Raw genomic sequence first — 26,636 nt, 5'->3', positions numbered from 1 at the left:
CGTTACAGCGTTACCAGATAGTGTTATGTCAATTATATATCTATAGGTAGCTAGCCTATAAAGCAAGTATTACTAAGTGTTCGACACCAAAGCTGACTCGTTTATTAAGTGCCTTGTCACCAGGTCCTCCAGACCATGGTACGTGTTAGACAAAATTACACCAGCTCGACCTCCAGTCGAGTTTAGCGTTGGGTGGGGTTTGTCAAACCCAGTAGTACTACTCAACAGTGACTCGCTATTCTAAATATTAACCGGTTCGATGTGTAGGACTTCAAATGTTTCGTTTGCCACTTAGCCTTTACAAGTGATATATAATTTATAACAAAATCTTAAATGCGTTGTGGAGTATGTTATCTCCCCAAGTGAAAAGCGTTTGAAAACAGTTTAAAGAGGGGAAAGTGAAACTCACTGTTTGCGAAGAATTTCCCAATTTAAATCACCAAGATGCGCATCACCGAAAAACTCTCCCTAGCGTTCTAAAACAACAAGGAGATTTTTCTAAGTGTCGGAATATTATCGAGTCTCTAGACCCGGCACATAATACCTATGCACATAACATGTTTCGTGTTTCGTTTGTGAATCGTGTGTGACTTTAACAATGTATTTGTGATACGTTACATGTGTAAGCAATCATTTACGTGTCACGTATTCATAAAGTACATCACTAGCAATTACTTCCCGTAAGGGCAATTTGGTCAACACATAACAATTAACTAGCAACTATTCCCCATAAGGGCAATTTGGTCAAATTATGATAATCAATTAGCAGTTATTCCCCGCAAGGGTATTTTGGTCAAAACATAACAATTATATAGCAAGTATCATGTTTCATGCATTTTCACACAACTCAGCAGCTAGTTTCACCGAGATAGAAATCCTACTAGAAAGATTGTACTATTTCACCGATCATAGCATCTCAATTAATTTACCAAAAATCATCACAGAAGCACATATGTCTTAGGTTTCCAGAACATATTTTATCATATTTTTATTCCACATAGTTTTCTCAAAATCATCAAATCATTATAGCAAACTCATAACAGTCAAATTCATGCGCAACAGAATGTTATTTGAAATTCCCGTTAAACGAAAAATCCAATAAATGCAAGACCACTTGGGTTAGGTTCCTAACTCAATAAGTCAACTTCCAGAAGTGGAACCAACCCAATTGGTCTCGTAGTTCATGAGATATAACATTTACAACACAACCTAACAGCAGGTCTAACAGCTCAGCTTTGCACAACGTTTTTGTAAAATCATAAAAGTTAACTTCTACTTGTCCAAAAATTACAAGTTTATATTCTTTAGAAACTAGACTCAACCTAGTTTACTGTAGTACCAATAATCTCAACCAATTTTCACCTTTACACTTTGTTACAGTCACTTAAACATCAATAATACATTCTGTCCAGAAACTGTTTGCATCCAAACTCAACATAATAACAATCTATGAACTATCATGCATTCATATAACCCTCTAGACTCCATAAACACCATCCATGCACATCAATTTCACATTACATACAAGATTAGGGTTTTTGTTTGAACTCAAATCAAAGACACAACAATCAACATGTTACAATATCAATTCTACTTATCAAATCATTACTCAATCAACAACAATCATATTGATTACATGTATTCATGAAAACGGCAGCTAGGGTTTGTAGTTAACCCAACAAACATCAAAATCAAGTATAAAGGATGCATGGGATAATCAATTATACCTTCCTAGCACCTAATTATTCAATCAAAAGCTTGAATTGATGGTTGTACGTGTGTGTGAAGGTGACGGCAGCCAAGGAGATGGAGGGAATGGGTTCCGATCGGACTTGTGGGGAGAAAGAAAAATAAGTTAGGGTTTGTTTATTGTTATTATTTATAGAATACTATGTTACACTTTGGCCCCTCCACTTCTAAGTATTACTTTTCTAGCCTAACTAACTTGTTTACATCTTGAGTTAACGTTTATAACCATGTTATCACACAACACATAAGTCTAACACATAATTATCACATAATTACTGTTTTGACGTTTTTCGTTTATTCGTCAATCGTTTGCGTCAACTCGTTTGCGTTTCGGTGCAATTCCCGAAAGACTACACATGTAGTAAGTGTTAAGCGTCATTTAAACCCTAGTTTAAATGTAATGAAGTGTGCGTTATAGATTCAGTGATCTTAAGTTTGAATTGACGGAGTTGAGTTAACGGAGTTAACCTGAAATTGACGATTGTCACAATTATGTTCCTTTCCGCTCAAGTCACGTTTACATGTCTTACAATTAATTTACATGTCTTACATTCATTACTTCTATGGGCGATTTTCAGGCAGAAAAGGTTGGATAGAAATTAAGTTGGATAGAAATTAACTTACGTTGTATACATGTATCACATTTTCCTCTTTTACGGGTATTGCATCACTAAAGGTTATCACTTTAAAGCTTTTTACAAATGGGTTGAATATATATAATTTACTATAAAACGATTACAATAAAGTGGCAGGCAAACATGCAACAAGCTGTGCCGCAACCCCCTTTTGAATAGCAAAACCAATCCCGCTAAAAACGAAGCTTTGGGACCTAGAAGCTGAAGAGGTTCCATGTACGACACGCTAACCCTACTTAAAAATTTCACAGCCTCTGGGGCCAGAAAACCAAATGTATCAAATGCAAATGGTAGAAAGAAATGTTAATTATCTAAACAAGCTTTCTCGTGTTTAACAACTTTGCTCGATTCAGCCTTCAACGCAGCTTGACCCACAACAAACCCACGGTCCCTGAGCCCAACAAGAGGAGACACTCCTGTAAGATCCACACATGCGTGTTTCCCCCCTGCTCACCCGACAGTTGGTCGTAAAGTAAACCTCATTTTAAGAGGATCCGTGAGAAAGTTAACAGGGGCCTCCTTTTTAGCAGAAATCCCTGCCCATTTACAAATTAAATCATTTTACACTACTTACATTTTGTACATTATAATTTTGCCCCTTACAAATCGAGTTACGTTTAAATGGCTTACAATTATAACTTGCACTTTCTACATTCATTACTTCTATTGGTGTTTTTCAGCCGGTAGAAGTTGGATGATAATTAACTTACGTTGTTTACATCTATTAAGTTTTTCTCTTTTGCATGCCTTACACTCCTTATGTTATTTGAATCCCTTCCAAATTTAACACTTGTAAAACGTATATGTAAAGCATGTATGCAAGGTATGAATCGATTCTTTTTAATGAATAGTTCTTATCGCAACTTCGAATATGGAATTCAAAGGGATCAAAGAAGAAATGATACTCTGAATCATAGAACTTTAATGAAATATATTATCAACCAACATTTATCGAAATTTAAAAACAGTCAGAAGAGATGGTTCGATCCTCTTATTTTTTTCTCGAACTAAGAGATCCATGAATCGAGATCCTGATGCATATAGATACAAATGGTTCACCGAGAGAAATAATTTGCAGGAACGTTTGGAACATTTCGTTTCTGAGCAGAAGAGTCGTTTTCAAGTAGTGTTCGATTGATTACGTATTAATCCATATTCGATTGATAGGTCTGAGGTTATCGACAAAAAAGCTTTTTCTAAGCCACTTCGTTAATTTTTTGTCCAAGTTGCTTTTTTTTTTGTTTAGTTCACTTCCTTTTTTGTTTCTCAATTTCGGAAATATCCCCATGCGTAGATAGTCATTTGTTCAAATCCAACAGTAGGTAAAATCGACCGAACTGCTTTTGCCAGCATGACAGCAAGCACGAATTGGCAGCAATGAGTCAACTGAATGACCAAAGCATCGGTTGCTTCCATTTGTGGCCTTCTTCAAGTGCCTTGACACGTTAATATCAACCCCCCCCCCCTCCCCTATTCCACAAATAGGTGGAGTCCGGGAGAGCCGGAAACCCCAACAAAAACCCTTCACTGCGCCACACGCTTATTTCGTGAAGCGCTCTCTCAGATGTTCCACTCCTTCTCTTTGCTTCCTTTTTCTTTATTCTTGTTATCCTTACTTTCAAACTTCTCTTTGTTTTCTTTTGCTTTATTTTTGTTATCCGTTTTTCCAAATTGACTTCTGTAAACACATGATAAAGACTGATTTTAGTTTACATTCATACATTTTAGTAGTAATTTACCAAACCCCACCTCTCTCCCAAAAGTTGTTATAAGCGAGACCAAAACTATCCAATTGATCTCAACCCTTCATTCTTCAAATCTATATATATATATATTAGGTTAGTTACCCGTGTAGTACCCGTGTTAGAATAAGTATTTTTCTTTAAATAATAACATAATGTGAAATACAAAAAAAAAGTATCACATATATAAAGATATATTATACGGTAAAAAAATTACATATTACGTAATTTGGAAATAAAAAGTTGTTAGAAACTTCATAAATAATAAATTATTTCTTTGTTATTTTCTATATCAAAACTTAGGTGTAAAAGACTACTTTTTTAAACCAACTCGTGGACCAAAACTCATTTTAATCTTAAACTGTTTTGACATGAACACTGTTTGATACATTAATCAGTTAAGAAACCCACCTGTTTTGTATTGGTTACTTATAAAAATATAATATTAATAACTAATGCAATATATTTTATATTAAACAAATTAACATATTTATGATTGTATTAATTCTTTTTAAGTTATGATGGAATTATTAAAAACTGAAAATGAAATATTAAAAAGATAAATGTATTTAATATGAGAGAGAGGATGGAAATTTTTTTTAAAGACGAACATAGTGATGACATGTGGCATTTAGAAAGCTTTATTTATTAAATAGTATAGATATAGGATCAGGATCAGGATCATGAGAGAACCTTTTTGAAATTGAGAACTATGAGAACCATTTGGGACCACAAAAAACCCAAAAATAAAAAAAAATCATAAAATAAAAAAAACGCAAAAATCAAAAAAGTATAAAAACCAAAATTCTTATTTTATCATCCCGGTTTCATAAAAAAAACCTCGGTTTAGCTAAATTATATACACATATGTATAATATATACATATATGTATATTTACATGTTTTTTTTGTACACATGTGTATAATTTAAGATAAATAATACTGTACATATGTGTATAATACGACGTTTTTTTTTTATTTTTTTGTATTTTTTAATGAATCGGAATGAAATATAAGAATTTTGGTTTTTTTACTTTTTAAAAATTTTTGTTATTTTTTGTTTTATGATTTTTAAAATATTTTTTTAAGGGTGTTTTTAATGGTCAAAAATGGTTCTCAAAGTTCTCAATTTGCAAAGGGTTCTCTTAGGATCCTTACCCTATATGTGTATATATATATATATATATATATATATATATATATATATATATATATATAAAAGAGTTCAAATAAAAAACAAGTGTTTTGTGAGAAGTGTGAGAAGAGCTTTAAAATAAAATAAACCACCTAAATATGACACTATAAAATGTAAATATGAAACAATACAATTATTTAAAAACTACCAATCTCAACCACTAAATCATAGATCCAATGGACTAAATCTATTCTTATTCTTCTCACAAAAATATTGTTTTCTACATTAACCCTACCCTATATATATATATATATATATATATATATATATATATATATATATATGGGAGGGTTATCCTAAAAATAAGTAGTTTCTTAGGAAGACTAGGAATAAATCAAAGCCATTGGATCATGTTAATCAATGGTTGAGATTTAAAATTACTAATAACCGGTATAGTTTCCTAGAATTACTCTTTTATCATTATAACCTACATAGTTTCCTAGAATTGTTCTTTCACCATCATTTGTAATGCCAAATGTCAAAAATTTATTGGTTCTTACCACTCTAAGAAAACTTCTTATTCGAACCCTTTTCATATATATATATATATATATATATGGGAGAGTGTAACATCCCGAAAATTCTAGAATAATATTTAATATAATATTTGCGTCGGGTGAAGTATTCGAGTTAGTGGGTTAATGATAATAATATGATAATAAAGCTTAAGGGGTTGCGGGCTTGGTTAATAAAATTAAAGATGGACCAAAAAGGAAAGATGGGTCTTAGGTCCATGGGCTTAAGGGAGTATAAAAACCCCTTAAACCCTAATCCTTTCCATTTTTATCACAACATCATAGCCTACACCTTGATAAACACACACGAACACTATTCTCTAACCCGAGCCAAGATCCGAAGACAAGAACCCGAGCTTGTTGGTGTTCGATCGTCGTGACGAACCAAAGCAACATCAAAGACCAGCTCGTGTTCGTAGTTCGACTCGTTTACGGTACGTTTATATCGAGAACTTGTTCGTTTAGGTTCGGATTTAGTCTAGAAATCATAGATCTGTTTTAGTATGGTAAAAACGAATCCAAAGAGGCTAAACTTCCTGAAATTGATTACAGATTGATAGGTTAATCGATAGTATGAAAACCCATATATATATACATAAATCGCACCCTATAAACCCGATGTTTTGAACGATTGGATGGTTAGGGTTTGTAGGCGCTGCTTAGACGATTCCAATGATACCTAAATCATGATTTTTCGTTAAGAAATGAAGGTTTAATCGCATATCTAATATAGTTTGACTGTTGGGTGTTCTTGACAATTTTGACTTTGACCCTAAGTCAAAGTCTGGATAAGAACAGAGATGATTCGTTATTATTGACCAATTCGTTACGCGTTCATAACGAATGGGACACAATTCGTGAGACTTGATAACGAATGAGCTCTTAGTTCGTTATCTATCCATTCGTTATATAGGATAACGAATCTGGTAATTCGTTATATACTAATTCGCTATGCTAAGGTAACGAACCAGATGATGATCAGACAACGAATTAGCATAACGAATCGAGTAACGAATCAGGTGATTCGTTACTTGCCAATTCGTTATGTGAGGATAACGAACTAGACGGCGAATCAAGTTATGATAAGATAACGAACCAGAATAGCGAATTAGACCACGAATCAGGCTTAATTCGTTATAAAGATTTAGTTAGCGAATTAAATAATAATTTAATTTTCTAATGGAAAATGTGTTAAGATAGTTAATGTAAATAAAATTTTTTCCAAGCTGACCTGGCAGCTCGACCCCAGCCAGGGGCTCTTCCTCTTGGACTCTGCTAGGGGTTGCCGCCCCTAGAACCCCGCTGTCAGGGGCACTGCCCCCGAACCCTTATTCGTTGAGGGTTGTAAATAGACTAGAAACACGATATAGATAGTAGTAGTTAATTGATATGTGTAATCGTTATACAGTTAGCCATGCCAGCTAAAGAAAGGATTAACTACTATTAGTGAACTTAGCAGGATTCAGGTGAGTTTCTAGCCCCATTCCTTGTTATGTTTTCGGGGCTGTGTGCATATTTGATGTGTCGTTAATACATTTATCCTAAGTGATAAGTGTATGTCATATGTGATATATGTGATAGATATGAATGATTGCTTGTCGATACGCGAACGATCTATGGATATTGCGCGTACTGTCAGGTTATAAATAAAGGTACGAATATTATATATGGAAGATGTATGAACATTACAAACGAACACTTGTCGGGCCGTGAACGATCTTCGGATATTGCACGTATCGACAAGGGGTATGGTTATTAAATGAATGATGTAAAGAACGCCTAGAGTGTTCTTATGCTATAATGTAATTATTGTATATGTGAAGTATGTGTATACAGGTACACTAATGGTATGTGAGTCCTACGTTCGACATAGTAAGTTAGGATGGCGAATCCCTCTAACTTCTGTTGGACGTAGACTTGGCAGGTGATGGCGTAGTTAAGGACTGCGGGCCTTATACGTGATATAGATGATAGATGTAAACGTAGATAGGGACGGTGGGCCTTATACGTGTTATAGGAGATAGACGCCAACGTAGATAAGGACTGCGGACCTTATACGTAATGTAGATAGGCGTCAGCACAGGAAAGGACTGTGGACTTTATACGTGCTATATTTGTGTTGTGGTAGCATAGGGGAAGACTGCGGACTTCGTATGTGCTATGGTTTAGGTTGCAACATAGGGAAGGACTGAGGACCTTGTACATGTTGTCAATATAAGATGGTATAGGGAAGGACTGCGGACCTTGCACGTACCATAACTGGTGAACATAGGTAAGGACTGCAGACCTTTTACGTGTTCGCAACCTTGAGTATGGTATAGACAGCAGACTATGATTGTACTCTCGGTAAACCAGGATTAGTGATTGTAGGTATGTATGTAAGTATGGTAGTAGGGTAATTGGTGAAGTATGGATATGTATCTTCGGATATGTATGTATGTATGTATGATATGTGTATGTATTGTATGTCGCCTGATTAACTAGAACTTACTCAGCGTAGCTGACTTTTAGTATGCACGTAGGTATACATGTTTATTGAGATGGCATGAGGATGACACATGGCATGGATTGAGCGGCTGGCATCTGATGATGGAAGAAACGATGTTTTAAATATGATATTTTATGTTACGATTTTAAAGGATGAATTAAATGTTTTGTAATAAACTGTTAAGTTTTATATTCCGCGAAAGTTTTAATTAACTCTGATTTGTAAGAACTGTGTTTATGAGTAAATCTGACGCTAAAGTAGGGCTACCGGGAACGGGGCTTTACAGAGAGTTATCCTAAAATTATAAGACTAAGAATAAATCATAGCCATTGGATCATATTAATCAATGGTTGAGATTTAAAATTACCAATAGTCGTCATAGTTTCATAGAATTACTCTTTCACCATTATAACCGACATAGTTTCCTAAAATTATTCTTCACCATAGGTTTTATTGCCAAATGTCAAAATTATATTGGTTCTTACCATTCCTAGGAAACAACTTCTTTTTATTTGAACCCTTATATATATATATATATATATATATATATATATATATATATATATATATATATCGGGTAAGGATCCTAAGAGAACCCTTTCCAAGTTGAGAACTTTGAAATCCATTTTGGACCACTAAAAACACATTTAAAAAAATATTTTAAAAAATCATAAATCAAAAAATAATAAAAAATTTAAAAAAGTAAAAAAACCAAAATTATTATATTTCATTCCGGTTTCATTAAAAAAACAAAAATAAAATAAAAAAATTTTAAAAAAACGTCATATTATACACATATGTATAATTTTATATAATCTTTAGTTACGTAATATACACATATGTATAATATCATTTATCTTAAATTATACACATGTGTACAAAAAAACATGTAAATGTATATATATGTATATATTATACATATGTGTATATAATTTAGCTAAACCGAGTTTTATTTTTATTTTTATTTTTATTTTTTTTATGAAACCGGGATGATAAAATAAGAATTTTGGTTTTTTTACTTTTTTCATTTTTGTGTTTTTTTTTTTATTTTATGATTTTTTTTTTCTTTTTGGATATTTTGTGGTCCAAAATGGTTCTCATAGTTCTCAATTTCAAAAATGTTCTCTCATGATTCTTATCCTATATATATATATATATGGGAAGGATTCTAAGAGAACTCTTTGAAAATTGAGAATTTTGAGTAAAAAAACTCTACAAAAAATATTTAAACGAATCATAAAAAAAATAACAAAAATTTTAAAAAGTAAAAAAATCAAAATTCTTATATTTCATTCCGGCTTCATAAATAAATAATAAAAAAAAAAACTTCGTATTATACCCATGTGTATAATTTTATTTTATATCTAATTACTTAATGTACACATATGTACATTATCATTTACCTTAAATTGTACATATGTGTATAAAAACATGTATAAAATTAAAAAATAAGTATTATAAATATGTGTATAATTTTTAAACCGATATTCTTTTTTCAATTTTTTTTTATAAAATCGGGATGAAAAATAAAAATTTTTGGTTTTTTTATGTTCGAGTTTTTTTTTGTTTTATAAATTTTTTATTTTTTTTGTTAAAAAGAGTGTTATTTGTGGTCTAAAATGGTTCTTAAAGTTCTCAATTTCAAAATAGTTCTCATATGATCCTAATCATATATATATATATATATATATATATATATATAGGATGGTTCAGGGGAGAGGTCAAATTATTACAAGAAGTGTGAGAAATGAATCTGAGCCATTGATTATGTTTAATCTATGGTTCATAATGATAATGGCAACCTTGTAATAATAATCAAATTATTTATGAGACTTTTAATATAAAAAGGGTAGTTTGGTCCAATCCTTTATAACTAACATGCACATTAATGAGTTTTTAAAAGTTTAACTGCAAATAATTTAATGCTTAGAGTTTCCAAGTTTCCCTGATTGGAATTATAATCCCAAAATTGAAATAGAATGTATCCTTATTTTCTGTTAAAAAAATTATCCTTGTTGTGTTATTTCAATTTTTTTGTTTTCTTTGATTGGAATTTTGTAACAAAAAAATTGGCTTAGTTGGAAGTTTAGAGTTGTCTTCTTTTTGTGTAGGTATAGTTTTTGATCATTTACTTCGGTGAATTTAAAGCAAAGAGTGGTTGCTCACAAATGTGAAAAGATTCACCAATTGTGTAGAATGTTTTCAAATTATGTAGGATATATTCAAATACTAACAAGAATCATTTCATAACTTTGTAGGATGTTCTCAACTTATGTAGGATATGTTCAAATGACAATTAGAATGACTATTTAATTTTTTAGGATATTTTCAACTTGTGTTGGGCATTGCTAATAAGAATGTATGTATTATTTTGTTTAGTATATACCGCCATTGTCGTAATATGAATTGTGTTTAGTATACTGCCAAAATGTGTTTTTTTTTACTGTTCGAAATATGAATTGCTTTGTAATGGATTTACCCAGACTCCCATAAGGGGTAATTTTCTCAATTTATGTAATAACCGACACCGACTTTTAGTAATCTATACGCAATCTTGATTCTTGGCCTTTAGTAATTTCCCCAATATAACATACATCTACACAAATTTGGTTCAATATTATACATGCATTTGATGATATAGTTTTCTGACACTTATAATCTGGTTATGATCATACATGTAATCTATATAGGTTGGTTAATAATTGGTGTTGGTATATGTTAATTTGGTTCTCCAAATATACAGTAGAAACTCTATATAATAATACATTTGGGACCACCAAAATTTATTAATTAAAAGAGTTAATAATTAATCGATAAATTAATAATTATTAATTTATATATTAATTAATATTTTATTAATTTATAGTAGAATACTTAGTCTACAAACACCTTTCAAGCTTCCACTTAATTATTGTATACAATGCATGTATATCAAATGAACGACCCAATTTGAAATAAACCTTCAATCTCCCACCTTATTATGCTTCTTGTGTTCAATGTATTACTTTATGGACATTAAAAATATTTTCTATATAAATACAAAATCAAAATAGGTTAACACAAACAAATCATACACACAACATGGCTTCCCATCTTAAAGGTGTGAAAAAAACAACAATGACAGACGAGATTCGAAGAGCATTATGCAAGCACAACAAGGATAATCCAAGTCTCACTCAAAAGCAATTGCAAGAATGGGTTCATAGTAACTATGGTTTGCAGGTGAGTCAAACGATAATATCGAATACAGTTAAGCGGTCTTTAGAGTATCTCTCACTTGCTCCCGAAAGAGGCGATGTTAAGCGACACAAACCGGCAAAATTTCCTGACCTAGAAAAATCTCTCTATGAATGGATTCTTCAATATCAAGAACATGTGAATATGACAGGTGAACTAATCATCGAGAAGGCCAAAAAGTTCATGAAAGATATGTATCCAGTGGATACTCCAGACTTTACTTTTTCTATTGGTTGGCTTGGAAAGTTCAAAGCAAGATATGGAACTAAAAATTTCCGGCGTTTTGGAGAGAGTGGATCTGTTGAAATGGAGGGCATGGAGGACAAATTAAAATCCATAAGAGACAAAGTTGATCAGTTTGAAATGAAAGACATCTTTAATATGGATGCGGGGATCTTTAATATGCCACCAAACACAACTTCAAAAATTCAACCTTATGACGCGAGGATCATACGAGCCTTTAAGATGCATTGTCATCGTTGATTTTATAGAAGTCTTTTGGAGGGTTATGAATTAGGGGTTCCAAATCCAGCAAAAATAAATGTATTAGATTGTAACATCCTACTTTTGATTATAATAAATAAATGAAATTTCGTTTATTCAATAAAGTATCGTGTGTCGGTTTAGATAAATAAGCTATATGATGATGGGCTAGGACCTTAAAGATAGAATAAAGGATGGAATGGGCCTTAAGTCCTTGGGCTTAAGGGAGTATAAATACCCCTTAAACCCTAAACTTTTCCATTTTTATCCATCTCTACACCATAGTATACACCATCAAAAACACACACAAACACTATCCTATAACCCGAGTCAAGATCCGAAGGCGAAAACACGAAATTATTGGTGCAAGAACGTTGTGACGAACCGAAGCTACATCAAAGACCAGCTCGTGTTCGTAGTTCGACTCGTTTAAGGTACGTTTATAACTAGAAATCGTTCATTTTGGTCCGAATTCATTTAGATAATCCCAGATCAGTATACATATGGTAAAAACAAACTAGACATGATGATTCTTGCTGCATACCATTAACGATTGATAAGTTAATTGTCAACCTAAAGAACGCGTAACATATAGCCTAAATCGCATCCCATAAACATGGATATTTGGACGAACGCAGGGTTAGGGTTTGTAGGCGCTGTAATTCCGAATCCATTGATACCTAAATCGTGTTATTTGGTTAAGAAACGAAGGTTTAAATGCAGATCTAGATATGTTGACCATATGGTGTTCTTAACGATTTTTACTTTGACCTCCGAGTCAAAGTCTGGATAATATTGGTGTAATTCGTTAGGAGAAAGTAACGAATTAACTAAACAATTTGTTAAGGCAATATAACGAATCAGTTCGTCAATTCGTTATGTCCAGACAACGTGAGAGAACGTCATAGAGACCAAGATCTAGCCGCTAATACGATACATCAACACGAAATCGATACTTTAAATATAATACTTTATTGATAATTTAATGTAAATACATTAGAGAGAATAATAAGTTATGGAGAGGATAACTTAAACTATGTACAAGTTCTCTACTAAATTATGAGCATAAGCTCCCTATTTATAGGCTATTGACAATATACGTTAAATACAAAGACTAAACCGCCTATAACTTTTTCGATCGCTACGGACACCAAAACCGTGCACTAACACAACGAATCAGTTCACCCATTCGTTATGCCCAAATAACGAACTAGACAACGAACCATATAACGGATCAGGTGATTCGTTACTCGCCAATTCGTTAAGAATAAGGTAAAGAATCAGGGCTTGTTCAGATAACGAACTGGAATGACGAATCAGATAATGATCAGATGACGAATCAGTTAACGAACTAGATTATGAAAGTAACGAATTAGTTAACGAATTAGGCTTAATTCATTATGGGGAATGAGTTAGCGAATTAGAAAATAAATTAAAATCCTAATGGAAAATATGACAGTTAATAAAAATAATTTTTTTCCAATATGACCTGGCAACTTAATCTCAGCCAGAGGCTCTGCCCCTTGGACCTCGCTAGGGGATGCCGCCGCTAGAACCCCGCTGTCAGGGGCGCTATCCCCGGACCCCCGTTCTTTCTGGGTTATAATTAAGCTAGATATACGATAATATCTGAGATAGAGAAGAAAAGGGGAATCAGACCCTAATAATATCTGAGATAGAGAAGAAAGGGATCAGACCCTAATAATATCTGAGATAGACAAGAAAGGGATCAGACCCTAATAATATCTAAGATAGACAAGGACAGAGGGATCAGACCCTAATAATATTTGAGATAGAATGGGCAGTAATTATATAGTATGAAAGTATGTATTAAATTATGTAATGAAAGAAGATTAGTAAAGTAATTATTATGTATCTTCGGATGCATAATGGCAGGTAGTGTATGTAATGCATGATGTATGATTAACTAGAACTCACTCGGCGTAGCTGACTTTTAGTATGCACGCAGGTGAGTAGAATGAGACAGCTGGCTTGAGCGGAGACACATAGTAGAAGAATAAGAGTCTGGCATCTGAAGACGAAAGTTGTTTTATGATTAATGTTTTAATATTGAAAGACAAAGAATTTTTTAAGACATGTTTATGATTTGATATATAATGTTTTATGAAAGTTTTATATTCCGAGTAAATTTTTAATTAACTATGATATTTAGAACTGTGTTTATGAGTATATCCAACGTCAAAAGTGAGACACCGGCAACTAGGCCTTACAAGTTGGTATCAGAGCAAAGTTCGAGAGATTTAAGCATCCTACATGCTTAGACTCGAACAAAGAATGGGATTAAAGTAAGAAAAGAAAGAAGATGCCAGTTCAAGATAGCCATGTGTCACTCAAGCAAGCTTAGTAACGGTAAAGTGTATGGTTGAATAATGAATGTTAATGTTAGTTTAATTGCTAAAGAAAGGATATGTGTATGTAAGGATAGGATTTTCTGATTGTTTGATTGATTAACTGTTTAAGAGTAGAACCAGCACAAATAGACTAAATAAGGGAAGTGTATAGAACACGTAAAGTAATGTGATCTGCTAATCATAACTGACCACTGTCATTACCTGTTAGCCTTACTATCCTTGTACTAAATAGTTCAGTGAGTGATGAACTTTGTGTTTTCCATTCCAGAATACGATAGATAGATCTAGGGCAGTTGCTGGAGCAGGAGGCCGCACTGGACGACGTGGCAGGCCTCGTCGTGTTCAACAACCTTCGGTAGAAGCAGCTTCCAACACAGGAGATGAAGGAAGCGATGCTGTACGAAACCCAAGCAACAATGAAGGGTTTCAACTTGACCTGCAATTCAAGCAACTATTGTTCAAGCTGTAGCTACTGCTGTGAAGAACTTGAATCCTGAAGGGTCTGTTGGAGGCCGTGAAAGAACCGCTAAAAGGGCGGAAGGAGATGGAAAGAAAGATGATGAAAAGGAGAGGGAGGCCTCGAGTGTGGTTAAATCGGTGAAAGTTGATGATAGGATGAGAGGCCGAGGTGGGTGCAACTACAAGTCATTTAAAGGTTGCGACCCGCCGAAGCTGACTGGTTTGGGAGACGCAATCGCTACTCTCCGTGGATAACCGCCATGGATAAAATTATCCGCATTAGCGAGTGCCGTCCCGACCAAGCTGTGGGTTACGCTACTCAGTCATTCGGTGAAGAAGCAATGTACTGGTGGGAATCGGTTGAGTAGAGGAAGAGTCCAGAGGAGATCAAGGCGATGAAGTGGGAGGATCTGAAGGTGTTAGTGATGAAGAGGTTCTGTGCCGACGCCGTGGTTGAGAGGGCGGAGATGAAGTTTCTGAACTTGAAAGCTGGAACGATGACGCATCGTGAGTATACCACCGAGTTTAACCGAATGTCTTGGTTGGTACCCGATATGGTTAACACTGAGGCTAAGAGAATCAAGTTCAATGTGAAGGGATTGCCACAGAAGGTTCGCACGTTAGTCAGGGCGAATAAACCTGCTACTTTTGACTCTGTTGTCGAACTCGCAGAGATGGTTTATGAAGACCTAGCTGTGGATGACGTGGTGGTAGGGGAAGAGAAGAAATATAAAAAGTGAGTCAATCATGCTAAGCGACCCGATACTCAATTGTGGAACCCTACGAACAAGTAGCCGAGAGTTTGGGAGAAGAGGTCGTGTAAGACCTGTGAAAAGATGCATGGAGGTGAGTGTAAGTGGAGTAGAGGATCAAATGTTTGTTATAAGTGTGGTAAGGCTCATGGTGGGGAATGCAGGCTGGGATCGAACGCCTGTTACAAATGTGGAAAGGTGGGACATTATGCTCCCGATTGTACTGCAAAACCCGCATGCTACAAGTGCGGTAAGCCGGGTCATTTTGCCAAGGAATGCACCAATGGTGGAGTTGGAGGGAGTGGAAAGAATGATGCTGATCAGACTAGGCCGAGGACCAGAGCTTACATGTTAACCTAGGAACAAGCCAAGCAGATTCCAGATGTTGTCACAGGTACGTTTCTAGTAAACGGTATATCCGCTTCAGTATTATTTGATTCGGGTGCGAACAAAAGTTTCGTAGCCACCCCATTTAGTAAATTAGCTAAAATGAAATGTTACCGATTGTCTAAAACTTTTATGGTAGAAACCGCTAGTGACACCTTGGTTAGAATAATGATAATGGTTAAGGACGGTAAGATAGAGTTAGAGGGACATGAGTTCCCTGTTACCTTGTATGTTATGACCTTAGAAGGGTTCGATGTGGTTTTGGGAATGGATTGGTTGTCTGATTATGAATATCAGATAGTGTGTAAGAGTAGGATAATAAGGTTAAAGTCCTTGGATGGTAGTGCGGTGACGGTTTATGGTGATAAGGAAAGTACCGGGCTTAATGTCATTTCGATGATAAAAGCCGAGGGATTGTTAAGGCGAGGGTGTGGTGCCTACCTGGCGTATGTTGTCAACGCTATGGCAGAGACAAAAGAAATGAAAGATGTTCCTATCGTGCGCGACTATCCAGAAGTATTCCCTGAGGATCTTCCGGGGTTGCCACCCGAGCGAGAGATAGAATTCCAGATAGATTTAGTACCAGGATCCCAATCCATCACGAAAGCACCTTACCGTTTAGCGCCGTCCGAGATGAAAGAATTGATGTCCCAACTGCAAGAACTCCTCGACTAAGGTTTCATAAGACCAAGTGTTTCCCCGTGGGGCGCACCGGTGTTGTTCGTGAAGAAGAATGATGGGAGTATGAGAATGTGCATAGACTATCGCGAGTTGAACAAGCTTACGTTAAAGAATAGATATCCTTTGCCAAGGATTGATGATCTGTTTGACCAACTGCAAGGTTCAAGTTGGTTCTCACGAATGGATCTCAGATCAGGCTATCATCAGCTAAAAGTAAAAGAGGCAGACATTCCTAAGACAGCGTTTTGGACGCGGTATGGACACTACGAGTTCCTCGTGATGTCATTCGGTCTAACCAATGCTCCTGCAACATTTATGGATATGATGAATAGGGTGTGTCGGCCGATGTTGGATAAGTCAGTTATCTTCTTCATCGATGATATATCAATTTATTCAAAAAGTGAGTTTGATCATGCTTAGCATCTGAAAGAAGTATTGGAGACTCTGAAGAGAGAGAAGTTGTATGCCAAGTTTTCGAAGTGCGCGTTCTGTTTGCGAGAAGTGCGATTTCTAGGTCACGTGATTAATCCAGAAGGGATTTTAGTGGACCCAACTAAGATTGAGGCGATAACAAATTGGAAGACTCCACTGAATCCGACTGATATACGAAGCTTCCTAGGGTTAGCTGACTACTATAGGAGATTCATCGAAGGTTTCTCCAAGATAGCCACACCGTTGACCGGTTTGACCTGAAAGTCGATAGTATTCAGTTGGGGTAAGTTTCAAGAAGAGGCATTTCAGGAGTTAAAGAAGAGACTCACGCAAGCTCCAATCCTTGCTTTACCCTATGGTGATGAGGATTTGGTTGTTTGTACTGATGCTTCGCATCGTGGGTTAGGTTGCGTGTTGATGCAACGAGGGAAGGTGATAGCTTACACTTCTAGACAGTTGAAAGTCCATGAGAGTACTTATCCGACGCATGATTTAGAGCTAGAAACAGTAGTGCATGCCTTCAAGATATGGAGGCATTATCTATATGGTACTAAGTGTACTATTTACACAGATTATAAAAGTTTAAAGTACTTCTTCGAGTAGAAGGAATTGAACACGAGGCAGAGAAGGTGGTTAGAATTAATAAAGGATTACGACTGCGACATTAAGTACTACCATGGGAAAGCTAATGTGGTCTCCGACGCGCTAAGCCGTAAGAATGAGAAAGTCCTTGCAACAGTGAAGTCATACTAGTTGATTATGAATTCAAGTCTTTTTGAAGAAATTATCAAAGTGCAGTCAGAGGTGCTGGTAGATGAAGAGAGAGTGAAGAAAGAAAGGATTTTCGGTCAGCAAGATGAGTTGATGGAAAACACTCATGGTGTTAAGACTAGGTTTGACCGTATGTGGATTCCACGCCATGGAGATCTCAGAGGTCGAATCTTAGATGAAGCTCATAAGTCAAGATATTCGATTCATCCAGGAGCTACTAAGATGTACCAAGATTTGAAAAAAGATTATTGGTGGCTGGGAATGAAGAATGATGTAGTTGATTATATCAGTAAGTGCCTAACTTGTTTACAAGTCAAAGCAGAGCACCAGAAACCTTATGGGAAGATGCAACCGCTGGAGATACCAAAGTGGAAATGGAAACACATCACCATGGATTTCATAACTAAGCTACCTCGTACAGCTAAGACTAATGATACCATCTGGGTGATTGTGGACCGATTGACCAAGAGTGCTCACTTTCTGCCTATATGAGAGGCTATCTTGTCAGAAACGTTAGCAAGTTTGTTCATTAAATTGGTTGTGTCTAAGCATGGAGTACCGTTATCGATCGTGTCCGATAGAGATACTCGGTTTACTTCGAGGTTTTGGAAGAAGTTCCATGAAGCTATGGGAACGAGGTTGAACATATGTACGGCGTATCATCCTCAAACAGATGAAAAGTCTAAAAGGACGATCCTAACCCTTGAGGATATGCTACGTTCTTGTGTTTTTGACTTTGGAGGGAGTTGGGATGATCATCTGCATCTAGCAGAGTTCTCCTATAACAACAGTTACCACTCAAGTATTGGTATGCCACCGTTTGAGATGCTTTACGGTAGACGATGTAGAACCCCGGTATGTTGGGGAGAGATTGGTCAGAAGGAGATGGGAAGTTTAGAAATGGTTCAAGAAACATCTTCAAAGTTCGATCAGATTAAAGTAAGAATGAAAGCTGCTCAAGACAGATAGAAGTCATATGCTGATAAGCGGCGACGACCGATTGAGTTTAACGTTGGCGACAATGTGATGCTCAAGGTCTCACCTTGGAAAGGAGTCATTCGATTCAGAAAGAGAGGAAAGTTGAGTCCAAGGTACATTGGACCGTTTAAGATTATAGATCGTATTGGTGAAGTGGCTTATAAGCTGTATTTTCCAGAAAAGTTAGAAGGAATTCATTCATCCTTCCATGTTTCTCATCTGAGGAAATGTCTGGCGGATGACACGTCTCATGTGCCATTAATGGACATTGAGGTTGTTGAACAGTTGAATTACATCGAGCAACCGATCGAGATAGTTGACCGCAAGGAGAAGCAACTTCGTCACAAGGTTATGCCATTAGTAAAGGTGATATGGAAGCATCGCAAGGGTTCAGAAGCTACTTGGGAAGCTGAGGATGAGATGCGCAAGTTTTACCCGAATTTGTTTATGTAATAGTTAGGTTTCGGGAACGAAAACCCTTTAAGGAGGGAAGACTTGTAACATCCTACTTTTGATTATAATAAATAAATGAAATTTCGTTTATTCAATAAAGTGTCGTGTGTCGGTTTAGATAAATAAGCTATATGATGATGGGCTTGGACTTTAAAGATAGAATAAAGGATGGAATTGGCCTTAGGTCCATGTGCTTAAGGGAGTATAAATACCCCTTAAAACCTAAACCTTTCCATTTTTATCCATCTCTACACCATAGCCTACACCATAAAAAACACACACAAACACTATCCTATAACCCGAGTCATGATCCGAAGGCGAAAACACGCTATTATTGGTGCAAGAACGTTGTGACGAACCGAACCTACATCAAAGACCAGCTCGTGTTCGTAGTTCGACTCGTTTAAGGTACGTTTATAACTAGAAATCATTCATTTAGGTCCGGATTCATTTAGATAATCCCAGATCTGTATACATATGGTAAAAACGAACTAGACATGATGATTCTTGCTACAAACCATTAACGATTGATAGGTTAATTGTCAACCTAAAGAACCCGTAACATATAGCCTAAATCGCACCCATAAACATGGATATTTGGACGAACGAAGGGTTAGGGTTTGTAGGCGCTGTAATTCCGAATTCATTGATACCTAAATCATGTTATTTGGTTAAGAAACGAAGGTTTAACTGCAGATCTAATATATGTTGACCATATGGTGATCTTGACAATTTTGACTTTGACCTCTGAGTCAAAGTCTGGATAATATTGGTGTAATTCGTTAGGAGAAAGTAACGAATTAACTAAACAATTCGTTAATGCAATACAACGAATCAGTTCGCCAATTCGTTATGTCCAGACAACGAATCAGTTCACCCATCCATAATGCCCAAATAACTAACTAGACAACGAACCATATAACAAATCAGGTGATTCGTTACTCGCTAGTTCGTTAAGAATAAGGTAACGAATCAGGGCTTTTCAGATAACGAACTCCAATGACGAATCAGATAATGATCAGATGACGAATCAGTTAACTAACTAGATTATGAAAGTAACGAATTAGTTAACGAATTAGGCTTAATTCAATATGGAGAATGAGTTAGCGAATTAGAAAATAAATTAAAATTCTAATGGAAAATATGACAGTTAATGAAAATAAAATTTTTCCAATCTGACCTGGCAACTTAACCTCAGCCAGAGGCTGTGCCCCTTGGACCTCGCTAGGGGCTACCGCCGCTAGAACCCCGCTGCCAGGGGCGCTACCCCCAGACCCCCGTTCATTGTGGGTTATAATTAAGCTAGATATACGATATGAGTAGTAGTAGTTAATTGATACGTGTAATTGTTATACAGTTAGTCGTGCACTACTGAGGGAAGAGATTACAATTAACGGTGAACGTAACCGCATTCAGGTGAGTTTCTAGCCCCATTTCCTTGTTATGTTTTCGGGGCTGCGTGCATACTCGATGTAATAGTTAATAGACTTACCTTAAGTGGTATGTGTATCCCATGTATATTTATGTGATAGATATTATGTTATATATGTGAATGAAAGCTTGTCGGTACGTGAACGATCTTCGGATATTGCATGTATTGACAAGGGAGGTATGTATATGAAAGATGAATGTGTATGATGTATATATGTACAAGATATGATTATGTATGAATGATTAAAGAAAGTGTATGTATGTTACGGGTATGTAAAGACAATATGTTCGAAGATGAAGAAGTAAGGGATCAGACCCTAATAATATCTGAGATAGAGAAGAAAGGGATCAGACCCTGATAATATCTGAGATAGAGAAGAAAAGAGGGATCAGACCCTAATAATATCTGAGATAGAGAAGAAAGGGATCAGACCCTAATAATATCTGAGATAGACAAGAAAGGGATCAGACCCTAATAATATCTGAGATAGATAAGGACAGAGGGATCAGACCCTAATAATATCTGAGATAGAATGGACAGTAATTATATAGTTTGAAAGTATGTATGAAATTATGTAATGAAAGCAGATTAGTAAAGTAATTATTATGTATCTTCGGATGCATAATGGCAGGTAGTGTATGTAACGTATGATGTATGATTAACTAGAACTCACTCAGCGTAGCTGACTTTTAGTATGCACGCAGGTGAGTAGAATGAGACAGCTGGCTTGAGCGGGGACACATGGCAGAATAATAAGAATCTGGCATCTGAAGACGAAAGTTGTTTTATGATTAATGTTTTAATATTGAAAGACAAAGAATGTTTTAAGACATGTTTATGATTTGATATGTAATATTTTATGAAAGTTTTATATTCCGCGTAAGGTTTTAATTAACTATGATATTTAGAACTGTGTTTATAAGTAAATCCAACGTCAAAAGTGAGGCACCAGTAACCGGGCCTTACAAAGATGCAATGAATCTTGCAATTTCAGCATGGACAATGGATGTTCGTGCAAATACAATTGCGAACTGCTTCGTCATTGTAAACTTCGATCAATAGATAACATGACTTTTGAGAACTCAGATGAAGGTGGTGAAAGCACTCGAGAACTCCAGAATTTGATCAAAGAGTTGGGTTATCGCAATGCAATGGATGTCGAAGATGTTCTGAGTCACCCAGAAGAAAATGTAGTTGCACAGTTGTTGACTGATGAAGAAATTATTGAAAGAGTTGTTAGAATTAATACAGATGATATCGATGAAGAAGATGATGAAAGTTCTACAATAGAGCCCCCTTTGCGAAACGAAGCTATTAAAGCGGCAATCATATTGAACAATTTCTTGTTGAGCTATGAGAAAACAACACCAGAAGTTCTTACCATGCTAAGTAAAATTAGAGACGATATTCAAGGAGAATTTATTTCAACAAAAAACAAAAGACAATTGAGCCATTTTTCAAGAAACCTTCATAAATCATTCATGTAATATGCTATATATAAGGAATTATTAATTTATATTTTATATGTGGTCTAAAGAAATTATCAAAAATGTATTATCTTATAATTTAAGCGAATTATTAATTTAGCACCATATCCCCAAGTCGGGACCGGCAAAAAATATTATCTTAGAGAGTTTATTAAATAATCGAGTATTAATTTATCGAGTTTCTACTGTATATAAACTATGTAGATTGTTCAAATTTTTTGTAGGTATAAATTGTGTAGGCTGTTAAAAATTTATATAAGCATGTGTAGGTTGTGTTTGAAATTTTTATTTAAAGGTTGTGTATGAGTATGTTAATATGGTTCTCAAAATACGTATAAACTGTGTAGGCTATTAAAATTTTTTGTAGTCATAGGAGTTTGTTTATTTAATGGTTGTGTATGAATATGTTGGTTGTATATGAGTATATAATGGTTTGTGTAGGGATGCATTCGTTTTGTAGGGACATGTTAATCTGAGTATGTGTTGATATGTTACGATTTTTAGCTACATAAATTGATGACGATCTGAAACTATTACATTTGTGTCGGCTGTTAATAAGAATGTATGTATTATTTTGTTTAGTATATACCGCCATTGTCGTAATATGAATTGTGTTTAGTATCGATTCTATATTTTTGTAGATTCAAATAATAATAAATGAAAATTCAAACAATAAAAAAAAGACTAAACTGATGATATTTGTTATAAACGTACTATAACAAAAAAAAAAATTGTTTTCTATTTTAATTAACAAAGACATAAAATAATAAAGAGTAAAACTGAAACTTCCAAAAACACTAATACTTACCAAAATATAAAAATTACAACATTTACCATTATACCCTTCACATTTAATTAAACGGAAAACAAAAGAAAAAAATTTGATTGGTTGTAATGATTTCTCGCATTTCTCGCAATAACTTGACTTCTCTCTTGAAATTAAACCTGTATGTATGTATATATGTATGTATGTATGTATTTATGTATGTATGTATGTATGTATGTATGTATGCATGCATACATACATACATATATACATACATACATACATATAGGTTTAATTTTATGCATGTATGTATGTATGCATGTATGTATGTATAAGTAACTTTGATGTACCAAAGCTAGACGCTATACCAATTTTTAAGCACAAGTTATAGCTCTTTAAACATGATCATCACTATCATGTCCTTTCTACATATCTATACTATCGTCTTGTTTTTATGCTCTCCCTCCCTTAGCTTTTTGATCAACTCTTTCGCTCACACTTATCGTCCGTATAAATGATTTCGTTTAAGGTTCCTATCTTCTCCTCTCATTATGTTTCTTCGTCGATATATATTGGGTTTGTGAAGGCTTTGGGTCCAGCTAGCAACAAGGAGAAAAAGGCCTCGGGCCCATATATGTTTCTTGTTCATTAAGTTGTTAGCTATAGTTTATCTATATATATATATATATAATATGTTATGTAATTGTATTCTTCGCACCTTATTAATGAAATAACCTAGTTGCATCCTGAGGATGTAGGTTCTCACTATGACCGAACCATGCAAAATTCTTGTGTCATTTATCGTATATTATTTTTATTTCTTGTGTTGGGCCTTATTTTGTTATGTTAGGTTTGTGTACTAGATACTTATTATTGTAATAATATCATAGCTTTCATTTAACACTTTGTATAGGTCATGAGGCCACTTTATCTTGTAAGCCCAATGGGCAAGTCCATTTGAGCCCAATTAATGGAACTCTAAGGAACATGGGCTTCCTATAAAAGCAGCACTATTCACCATGCTCCTTTTACATATTTTGGAAAACTTTATAATTTCTTCTTCTTTTAATTCGGTTTTTCTTACCCAGGATCCGAGATCCGAGTGTTATTAGTGATTTCCGCTCACTATTAATACGGATTGATCCGAAACAAGTTGTTAGATCCATTCGGGAACCTACATTTGGTATCAAATCTTCGACTTAACTTTTTGGAATTTTCGAGCCATCTCGGATTTTGATAGTGTTGTTTGGTAAATCTGAGCTTGGATTTCTGTTAGTCACTAGTTTTGGACTTTTTTGGACCTTAATCTGATAAGAAATGGATTAGATCTAGGATTTGCCTTCTTGACAGATTCGGTTTCCGGATCCATGTGTTAAAGTTGTGATTAAATTGGAGTTGCGTGGGTGTTTGTATGTGAAAGTTTGCGTTTAGTAACCGAGAAAATGTATGGACTCAAGATCTGTTATAGTTTCCAAATTATTGGTTGAACTGAACAAAATCGCAATCGCAATATCATCACAATCGCAACCGCCTTGGAATACAAATCGCATTCGTATTTCACAATCCCATATCACAAATGCATCATCAGAACCTCATTCTCAATCCGTTCAAAACCTCATTCGCAATCATATTCATGATCACATTTGCAATCCCATCACACTTGCAATCACAATTTTTAGTAGAATTTTAAAATTTTGATTCTATGTGCCCTAAACATAGATCTGAAGCTGAAATCTTGTTGAAACACTACTAATTAGTGATGGAAAATGAGTCCGGCTCAAACAATAAGCCTCCTAAACTCATATGATTTGAAGAATTTAATGATTGGAAGTACAAGTTTAAGAACTTTGCAAGATATAAGACTTCAAGATTTTAACATAAATTGAAAATGAACCTCATCGTCCTCAAGTAAGATATTATGTCGATCAAATGGTTGAAAAACCCCTAAGTGCCATGACTCCTGGTGACATATAATTGATTGTAATTGATCAAAAGGCTCTTGGTTTCTTGAGCATGTGTTTGGATAAGAAAATTACTCAAAGTGTGAAAGAATGTACTTCGGCCAAGGAACTTTGGGATGCGTTGGTAGAGAACTTTGAAGGTAATCTTGACATAAGGGAAAGTCGAAAGGAAATGTTGAGTGGTGACTTTAATATGTTCAATCGCATTCAAGGTGAAAACATTGAGTCAATCGTTGATCGTTTTGAGGCCTTAAACACCAAGATGAGAAGTGTGGGTATCATTCGAGAGGCTGGAGAAATTAACAAGAAATTGCTAAACTCTCTTTCATATTCTTGTAATAGGAATGTCACCACAATCAAGAAAACAAGAGACATGTAGGAGACAACACTCATGAATTTGATCTCCATCATCTGATACTTTGAAATGGATGACAAGCTTCGAGGCTAATCATGTGAGCTCTCTTAATCAAGTCGGAGTATCCACGAGAACTAAGGATAGAACTAATTTTCTATCTTAACCCCATCCGAGTGTGCATATTTCTTATGGCATCAAGGGTAGCCATTTCGGAATTCAGACTAAAGAAAATCAAGAGTTTATGTCATTAGCTAACCTAAGTGAACCATCCACTCAAAGCACAATTCAAGATACGGTGAATCAAGCTGTTAATCAAGCATTGAAGGCTCATGGTTTGGGAAATCCCGTTGCCACTCCAAACTCACAAAGCCCCTTCTGTTAATGATTGTCACATCCACTTTTCCAAGCCTTTATGGCATGTCAAGAAGAGTTTCTTAAAGGAAACCTAATTCCACCAGACTTTACTCAATGTGATCTTCCTAAAGTTAATCAACAAGATCTAGAAGAAATGGATATCAAGTATCAAATGACAATGGTTGTACACAAAGAAACGAACTTCATCAAGAAATGTGGGAGTAACAGTTTTCAAAAGACAAATAAAAATAAGACTGGGTTTGATAAGGACAGGCTTCGTTGTTAAAATTGTCACGAACCCGGTCACTTTGCAAGAGAGTGCACCAACCCAAGGAATCCTGGTAATGATTTGAGAATTGTGGAGTTTACTAAGGGAGAAACGGGCAAAGGCTCATGAGCTAAAAGGATTGATCAAGGAAGCTCAATTGCAGGTGGGAAATCCATGTTGACTAAGTCGGGAGAATGAAATTGGGAAGCTCAACTCAGTGGGTTGATGGTGCCAATAAACTTTGCTGGGATGCCTTTTGTACAAGGTGAAAATTCAAGTGCTAGTGGGAAGAAGTTGAACAAAGTTGATAATGAGATTGCTACTGAAAGCTCCATTGGAACCAATCAAGCTCTTTGGGTCACTCCCGAAGTACATGAACAATTATATTCTCCACTTTCGATTGATAAAGTATATCCGTATAGAGCTTATAATATGCAATTATTAAATTAGATTGATGAATTAATCTTCTATAAGAAACTTTAGCAAATCTAAAAAACTGTTTAAAAAATGAATTAAATCTCATAGTGCTAATATGGTTAAACTTAATGTGTTGCGGCTTAATGCCACTTCTATTCGTGATTTTTATAAGAATGTGACGGATGAACTTAATTCTGAGGTAGAAACATTTAAGTTAAAATTACTTGATAGAAAAATCACAGTTGATAAATTTGAAATTGCCTATGAA

The 26,636-nt window shown here is 35.1% G+C and overlaps 1 pseudogene; it reads left to right on the top strand.

Annotated features, from left to right (window-relative positions):
* Window positions 1-11,404: 11,404 nt before the first annotated feature.
* On the top strand, window positions 11,405-26,401 carry LOC143550118 (uncharacterized; annotated as a pseudogene).
* The last annotated feature ends 235 nt before the right edge of the window (window positions 26,402-26,636 follow it).

This window comes from Bidens hawaiensis, unplaced genomic scaffold, assembly GCF_021521415.1.
Source record: "Bidens hawaiensis isolate Kalapana, Puna unplaced genomic scaffold, B.hawaiensis_p1.1 tig00000978_1, whole genome shotgun sequence".
NCBI classification, from domain to species: domain Eukaryota; kingdom Viridiplantae; phylum Streptophyta; class Magnoliopsida; order Asterales; family Asteraceae; genus Bidens; species Bidens hawaiensis.
The sequence above is the reverse complement of the archived record's forward strand: the minus strand, read 5'-3'. Positions and strand labels throughout refer to the sequence as shown.